At 42.5% G+C, this 9,273-nt stretch overlaps 1 long non-coding RNA gene across 1 annotated transcript; it reads right to left on the bottom strand.

The window, feature by feature from the left end:
• Nucleotides 1–1,279: 1,279 nt before the first annotated feature.
• Nucleotides 1,280–2,257, bottom strand: LOC119281826. The gene is made up of 3 exons (XR_005138562.1): nucleotides 1,961–2,257; nucleotides 1,759–1,846; nucleotides 1,280–1,637 (listed from the first exon to the last, which is right to left on the bottom strand). It is a non-coding gene; the product is annotated as an uncharacterized LOC119281826 (long non-coding RNA).
• Between the last annotated feature and the right edge of the window lie 7,016 nt (nucleotides 2,258–9,273).

Raw genomic sequence — 9,273 nt, 5'->3', positions numbered from 1 at the left:
GATAATTGAGGTTTCGTTTCCATTGGCTGAGGCTTGCAACTGCAGCTTTGTCATATCAGCTTATTTGTGTCAGCAGACTAAATCAAGGGATTTTGTTTGCAAATGCTCTCACACCGTTGCTTAAAAAACGAGCATTGTATTGTAATCTACCATGTATGAGACATGTCAGTCATCAATCATATATATTCAACAAACGATGTCTAATCTAGATTTTTCCCATTCTAAAATCTTGATTGGTGGTTGCCCCATCCTTGAATACTCTTTTTTCAATGTATTAATGGACTGCCAAAGCAATGTCTTGTACTCTCTGCCCATTGTTATATTGTCAGTTCCAGTTCCAGAAGTGCAAGTGAGTGTATTTTGATATTCCCTTTGATTGATATTCAGGTTGGCTTACTCTTGCACGTCTAGATTTTTTTTATTGTTGGCTTAAGGCTAGATGGTTTGCAGCCGATGGATTTCAGACTGGAACTTTGAGGGCCAATCGTACTATTATTTCTCTTCAACTATAGTGAATTTGTTTGCTTATAAGGCTGCAGGAACAGGACATTTCTTTTGTAATCTCTCATAGTGGCATTGTATAGATATTACTAACAAAAGTTGAAAATTGCTGTGTCAAAGCCCATAATTTCAAATTATAATATTTATTTATTTTATAGTGCTCAGAAATTCACCAAATATATGTGCTTTTATTGGAAAGTTCTGTATATATAGACAACAGACACTACTGATAGTACATTCCGTGCACAATGTTGCTTTGTCTAGAGGGATATCAAGACAAAAAACTAGAATACTTGCAAGGCCAAATAAGGATATTGACCCATCTCAGGGAAAAGTACAAAAATATTGTCTACAGGGATGTTTTGCTACAACCATGTACATGTCGTGTACTGCAGCATGGTGTTCTAATATGGTTGTATTCATGTAAATAGTACCCAGGAAAAATAATGTTAGATAGGGTTTCGGTCATTAGCCTGTACTTGTAAAAATTGTAGACCAAAAGATATGTTTGCAGGGGTAATATTCTAGCATATACAGTACTTTTTTTTTGAGGGAAGCATATACAGTACTTAAATCTATAGATTTACCATTCTTTTCTCAGTTGTAGCATATAACATAAATCCAGCAACATAAGTGAGCACATATCATTTTTTATGATAGCCATTGGGCTTCACAACTATATGCATGAAACAGACATTTTTCAGTTTTAACATACACAAGAAACATTCCGTCAACGTAAGTGGGCACAGATCAGTTTTTTTTAATGGTCATACGGAATCAGAGTTATAGTGTCATTACAAGCCAACTCAACAATGGAGGGACATTTCCCATCCATAGATTACTAATACTAATCTGATGCGCCTGGGCAGCAAGGCCATGAGCCAGCGCACTGCACCCTATACCAATTTGCAGGAACTTGAAGATAAACCAAGAAGGAAATTTACGAACATCAGCATAGATGTTGTAGCTTCTACATGCTGGCACTACATCAGAATTAGCAGAATCAAATTCGAACTCAACAGGGGAAGTCCAGCGTCAAGTGCACATCAAACTTCAGAGTGCTCTCACTTCATGATTCTCAACTTCCTGGTTAGCAGCAAAGGGGATCTCGCCATGGTGATACCTTGATATAACACCTGCAGAAGCAACAAATATAAGACATGAAAATTCACAATAATGACAACGAACCTACAAACTATTCTTAATAAGCGGCAACATCTAATAATTCAGTTACATTGAACGAACATGGAAACTTACAGTTTAACTCCATGATATTTCTTTTGTAAGCAAAAGGAATGGGTGCGAAAATGTTTCAATCACCAGGCTTGTTCTTTATTTTTGGAACCTACAGATCAACAAATTTTCACACTTGAAAAATAACAATTCACACAGATCAATCTTATCTCCGTTCTTGAATTGGAGAAAACCAGAAAAAATTCAGAGAAGTTGAAGTACTCACGGTGCTGCTGCCTGCAGAGTACCGTATGTTGATGTAGTGATGCTACGGTCGGTGCTACTCGCCGGCGCAATAGGGGAGGAGCCGTGGAGGCGTGGAGTGTGCCGCCTGGCGGCGTGTGCTGTTTGCGGCCGTGGCTGCCGGATTCAGGCGCCGCCATGGATGCTCATGACGATTGGGATGGGCGAGACGAGCACGATTGCCGGATGTTTGGGTTGTGCGCTGCCCCGACGCCCTCGCAGTCCTTGGGTCGGCGTTCGGCGGGTCGCGGGGCCAGAGATGGGAGGAGGGGCGGCGGCGCGGCGCCGCTCCGTTTGACAGACAGGCTGTGTTGGCGTTTCTGAGTGGGCCTCCATACAGCTGGCCGCAGTGACAAGCTTCAAGGCCTGTATAGCCGAGTGTTAGTGCCAGTTCTTTCGCTAGCTTTTTTGGGCTTTCAGAATAAGCTGCCCCTTCCCAGCTTATTCTAAAAGCCCAATCAAAATTTTCTTTTCATAACCTACTAGTCAAGTCTTAACTACTAGACTTTTAAAAAAATAAATTTATTTGGGCTTCTAGAATAAGCTAGGTAGGGGCAGCTTATTGCAGTTTATTCTAGAAGCCAATCAAAAGAACTGGCCCTTAGGCTGTTAGCCCAAAACCATATTTTAGCCTAGGCGGTGCAGGACGCAAAAGGGAAGGAAAAAAAAGGTCGAGTGGTCAGTTAAAAAAACAGAAGGTAAAATGAGCGGCTAATCTCACGAATTTTACAATGACACATACCCATTTATTTTGTGAAGCCCTAAATATGGGATATGCATGGTAGAATGCATTACATTCCGTCTACGTCCAAGTTATGTACAACGCATGCAGATGATTATTTTTGTAACAAATTTGGTCCCACGATGTGACTTACCGTTTTGAAAATATTATAACTGTAAGTTTGCCAAGTGTTAACCAAAATTACTCTTGCCATGTTTCGGAAACATAAAAATCAAATTTCTTCATCAACGTTGTAACTCAGCAAGAGATTGTGAAGCTAAAACTGCATATAAAGTGCTTCATTTTTATTTAAAATTTTCTTGTTTGCGTGAAAAATTTAGTTAACAAGCACACGTGCAAAACACGTGCCTTCGACTGGTAGTCTTTAGTATAAGTGTGGCGGTCATGCATTAGATTTCTACATGCTACATAGGTACTCATTAGTCTTTAGCTTTTCAGTTGATTTCTTTTTACCAGTTTTCAGTGTAATTGTTTCTTCAGGTATCAGTCCAAGTGTGAGCTGAGTAATGGGACAATCGTGCATTTTTTGCCTATCTCCCTCCTTCCTACCACCTAATTTCAATTATGGATATGAATACATGTTTTTTACGGCCATATCACATATCTATTTTCAATTTACTCTTATATCTATTCAAATTACGGGCATAGCACATTAGTTTGTTTCTTCTTTCTGTAGTGCCCATGTCGCTTTTTCTTAGTTACCAGTTTCTCTTTGGCATCCATTCATCAACTAAGAGGTCTTTTCTTCTAGTATTTTTTTTATGTATTCACTTTCCACTCTTCAGTCCATTAAGCTCTTTTTACCCAGTTTAATCATTTTCTTCAATTCGCCAAAAAAATTTAATCATTTTCTTCAGTATAGTAGCTCAGTTATTATTTGGTACGGTAGTTCAGTTTTTCATATGCCCTTTTTGTTCAGTTGATTAGTCATCGTGTATTCTTAGGTTTCCCCTTTTCAGATCCTCATTCATCTTCTTCGTTTTGTTTCTTAGTCTTTAATCTCGCATTCAACATGTTACTTTGTTACTAATTCTTTAGATATCATTTTTCATTGATCATTATTCCTGATCTTTTACTAATTCTTTAGATGTCATTTTTCATTGATCATTATTCTTGATTTTCCTTTCCACAGTCACTAACATTGCAGTGCTCTTGTAGGACGATGAATTTTCTCCACGTAGTCTTGTAGCCTTCGTTTATACCTGAAATTAGTTTTTGTATGTTTATTTTGTACATTTTTTGCTTTGTTTCTGCACTCTACCTTTGGGATAATCAGTACACATTACATTTTTTAGTTTCCATTTGGAACCGTTTTCATCCAACTCACGTTAAAAGGTTTCACAAAGAAACCTAAAATGTTCCTATGGACCGCTCGGATGACGTGTGAAGCGACCGTGTCGCCTTCATGCGACTCGTGGTGGTCGGCGCACTTCGTCTCCGACCTTCAGGCACCCGGCTTTTTGACCTACCGGCAAGGTGCACTCCTCCAATGAGCAGGATGCCGACGCCTCCTTCTCAACAACGAGGAGGGATGCTGCCTTGACTCGCGCGCAGCACGTGATTCTGAGGTACTCGGTGAGGGAGTCCAGATTTTCTTCCACTGTCACGTTTGTGCTAGTTGGTCCATTGGAGGGGAGGTCTCGCGATGCGCATCGATACATCACATACACCGAGGAGGTGAGAGAGGCTACCATGAATTCGAGAGCGGATTGGCCATTAAACCTCCAATGATGCAGTGCCCCTTTCTTCCAGCACCCTCTTTGCATTCTATCGAGATTCGACGCCATCTCCACGTCTTCACTAGGCTCCAGGACTCCACCTCCCCCCGATATCCATGGCGGACTGGAGGTTGCACATGGAAGGGTAGGTGCTGGAGATAGCCAGCGACGACGATCTAAAGATGCCGCAGATGAAGGAAATCATCTCCTGGCTCGCATAGGAGTGAGAGATGAAGGCGGCGGCGGCGGTGATCTAAAGGAAGCTGACCGAGGCGGAAGACATGCGCCTCACTCCGTCTAGGCTAACGGTGGAACCACTCGAGATTTTGTTGTGGGCGATGGGCGAAGTGGAGTCGAAGAACCCCAAGAAGGCGCTCAAATGGAAGGAGTTTCACTCGCGCCGTCGTGCTCCTACACGACCGGAGGTGTTAATGGTGGGTGTGGTGATGGCGCTCCCGAGTCTAGGTACGGCAACGCTACCCATCATCATCAAGGATGAGTCGGTGGCTCCATTGGGCCTGCAGTCGAGGATGAAGAAAATCAGGGAGGTGGTTCACACACCACGGAGGTCGCCGCGCTTCCCGTGACGCTCACCATGCCTGCTCAACCTCGCTTGCTTTGTCGCAGTGGAGTAGGGTTCTCCCCTGTAGGCAACCGCTTTTGGTTGCTGGCTGGGGATGATTCCAGCGAGGAGGTTGGGTACTCATCAGATTTGGATTGTAAGTATCGTTTTCCATCTAAATACTTGCATTCTCTATTATGCTTTAGTATTGCGAGGATTGCAAGAAGTAGCAAAAATGAAGAAATGTATTAAGCTTTAGGAGATCAAAATTTCATTCAATTCTTTGCTACAAAGGATTGTTGTGTAGCTCAATCAATTATTGATGATGTGTACCCAAATTGTGGGTCTGAAACATCAGGGAAAAAAGATGTTGAGATTATAGGAATTGGGGGAAAATACTTGAATGAGGATAACCATTCGATGAATGGTGATTTTGTGAAGATGAGATGAATGATACTAATTTTTCAGCTATCCCTGAGTTTTGGTTGGAGGATATGCTTGATTTTGGGGAACTGGTTGCTTAAAATTGTGGAGTTATCACTAAGGAGCAGAAAACAACAAAGCAAAAGGGAAAAATTAAGAGTCTTGCATGGATGAGAGACCTGGAAATGTTTGTGGGCCGGGGCTCTATGGCCTACTTTTGACCCCGAAGGCCCTAGGTTGTTGAGATCAGAAGCGTACTATTAAAATACCATTGATAATTCCTTTCTTCATATAAATTATCTCCCCTTTCCACACTTGGGGCACATAGGTGAGACTCTGTGGAGGGGGTAGGGTTTCCCTGTGCACTGTCGTATCAGAAGGAGGAAGACGTGGAGAGGAGCTACGGAAAGTAGGGGCTCTGGCAGATTTAACAGAGGGGGGAGACCTACCAATACCATAGTCAAGCAGATGAAGGGGTAGGTTCATAATTCCTACCATAGGGAAGACATAAGAGATTAAAATCCTAGGGCAGGTGAGATGCATAGAAACCATAATTTCCAAGACCCTAGGGGAACTAACTTACAAGATGGGAACGCTGCTGGTGGATCCATGGTCCGGGATCATTTGAAGACCAGTAAAAAACAACGGAGAACAACTAGATGGGGGAAGCTAATCCCATGCCTTATTAATTAGAGTAATTTTGCTCCTGATCTAAGCCAACAACAATAGTGTTTTGGAGCTTTGCTTGCCTAGCTTGCATAGAGTAGCCAGAAAATTAATGCTCCTAGGGGTGCTAGTTCATCCTGTGTGTTTAGTCAAGGGAACGTAATGTTCAATGAGATGGAGAGAGAGGAGATAATTCTGCCGATAGCGTGGGTGGTAGTTCTTCTGCTGTTCAGAATAGTAACCTTGGTGGAGGTCATGGGAGTAAGACAGGGGCTTTGAATGTTAATATATGTGGGAACAAAACTCGGAAAGATGCAGGAAAAATTGGGGATGGATTTAGACGAATGTGTGATAAGATACTAGACATTTGATTAGGGATTGCAAGCTTGCACATTGTGTTATCTGTGAAAAAAATTCACATATCATTGATGATTGTGGGTGGCTTAAACAGATGAAACCAATCCCTAAGTTTGTTGGATATGTGATGATCCACAAGTATAGGGGATCTATCGTAGTCCTTCCGATAAGTAAGAGTATAGAACCCAACGAGGAACAAAAGGAAATGACAAGCGGTTTTCAGTAAGGTATTCTCTGCAAGCACTGAAAATATCGGTGACAGATAGTTTTGTGATCAGGTAATCCGTAACGGGTAACAAGTAACAAAAGTAACTAAGGTGTAGCAAGGTGTCCCAATCCTTTTTGTAGCAAAGGACAAGCCAGGACAAACTCTTATATAAAGGAAAGCACTCCCGAGGACACATGGGAATTATCGTCAAGCTAGTTTTCATCATGCTCATATGATTCGTGTTCGTTACATTGATAATTTGATATGTGGGTGGACTGGTGCTTGGGTACTACCCTTCCTTGGACAAGCATCCCACTTATGATTAACCCCTCTCGCAAACATCCGCAACTATGAAAGAATAATTAAGATCAACCTAACCATAACATGAAACATATGGATCCAAATCAGCCCCTTACGAAGCAACACATAAACTAGGGTTTAAGCTTCTGTCAGTCTAGCAACCCATCATCTACTTATTACTTCCCAATGCCTTCCTCTAGGTCCAAACAATGGTGGAGTGTCATGTAGTCGACGTTCACATAACACCACTAGAGGAGAGACAATATACATCTCATAAAATATCGAACGAATACCAAATTCACATGACTACTTATAACAAGACTTCTCCCATGTCCTAAGGAACAAACGTAACTACTCACAAATCATATTCAGGTCCATAATCAGAGGGGTATTAATATGCATAAAGGATCTGACATATGATCTTCCACCCAATAAACCAACTAGCATCAACTACAAGGAGTAATCAACACTACTAGCAACCCACAGGTACCAATTCGAGGTTTCAAGACAAAGATCGGATACAAGAGATGAACTAGGGTTTGATAGCAGATGGTGCTGATGAAGATGTTGATGGAGATTGACCCCCTCTTAATGAGAGGATCGATGGTGATGACGATGGCGATGATTTCCCCCTCCCAGAGGGATATTTCCCCGGCAGAACAGCTCCACCGGAGCCCTAGATTGCTTCCACCAAGGTTCCGCCTCGAGACGGTGGCGCTTCGTCCCGAAAGCTTCCTTATGATTTTTTTCAAGGAAAAAGACACCTTATACCAGAAGATGGGCATCGGGGGGCTTCCAGGTGGCCCACGAGGCAGGGGGATGCGCCCAGGGGGGTAGGGCACGCCCCCGCACCCTCGTGGACAGTGGGTGGCCCCCCTCTGGTGCTTTCTTGGCCCAATATTTTTAATGAATTCCAAAACTGACTTTTGTGGAGTTTTAGGACTTTTGGAGTTGTGCAGAATAGGTCTCTAATATTTGCTCCTTTTCCAGCCCAGAATCCAACAACCGGCATTCTCCCTCTTCATGTAAACCTTGTAAAATAAGAGAGAAAGGCATAAGTATTGTGATATAATGAGAAGTAACAACCCATAATGCAATAAATATTGATATAAAAGCATGATGCAAAATGGACGTATCAACTCCCCTAGCACTACCCATCATCATCAAGGATGAGTCGGTGGCTCCATCGGGCCCGCAGCCGAGGATGAATAAAATCAGGGAGGTGGTTCACACACCATGGAGGTCGCCGCGCTTCCCGCGATGCTCACCTTGCCTGCTCAACCTCGCTCCCTCTGTTGCAGTGGAGTAGGGTTCTCCCGTGTAGGCAACCGCTTTTGGTTACTGGCTGGGGATGATTCCAGCGAGGAGGTTGGGTACTCAGCAGATTTGGATTGTAAGTATCATTTTCCATATAAATACTTGCATTCTCTATTATGCTTTAGTATTGCGAGGATTGCAAGAAGTAGCAAAAATGAAGAAAGGTATTAAGCTTTAGGAGATCAAAATTTCATTCAATTCTTTGCTACAAGATTGTTGTGTAGCTCAATCAGTTATTGATGATGTGTACCCAACTTGTGGGTCTGAAACATCAGGAGAAAAAGATGTTTAGATTATGGGAATTGGGGGAAAATACTTGAATGAGGATAACCAATTGATGAATGGTGATTTTGTGAAGATGATATGAATGATAGTAATTTTTCAGCTATCCCTGAGTTTTGGTTGGAGGATATGCTTGATTTTGGGGAACTGGTTGCTTAAAACTGTGGAGTTATCACTAAGGAGCAGAAAACAACAAAGCAAAAGGGAAAATTTAAGAGTCTTGCATGGATGAGAGACCTGAAAATGTTGTGGGCCGGGGCTCTATGGCCTACTTTTGACCCCGAAGGCCCTAGGTTGTTGAGACCAGAAGCGTACTATTAAAATACCATTGCTAATTCCTTTCTTCATATAAATTGTCCCCGCTTTCCACACTTGGGGCATATAGGTGAGACTCTGTGGAGGGGGGTAGGGTTTCCCAGGGCACTGTCGTATCAAAAGGAGGAAGATGTGGAGAGGAGCTATGGAAAGTAGGGGCTTTGGCAGATTTAACAGAGGGGGGAGACCTACCAATACCGTAGTAAAGCAGATGAAGGGGTAGGTTCATAAATTCCTACCATAGGGAAGACATAAGAGATTAAAATCCTAGGGCAGGTGAGGTGCATAGAAACCAGAATTTCCAAGACCCTAGGGGAACTAATTTACAAGATAGGAATGCTGCTGGTGGATCCATGGTCCAGGATCATTTGAAGACCAACAAAAAACAATGTAGAACAACTAGATG

The sequence above is a fragment of the Triticum dicoccoides genome, chromosome 3B (genome assembly GCF_002162155.2).
Source record: "Triticum dicoccoides isolate Atlit2015 ecotype Zavitan chromosome 3B, WEW_v2.0, whole genome shotgun sequence".
NCBI lineage: Eukaryota > Viridiplantae > Streptophyta > Magnoliopsida > Poales > Poaceae > Triticum > Triticum dicoccoides.
This window is presented reverse-complemented; position numbering and strand designations above follow the sequence as displayed.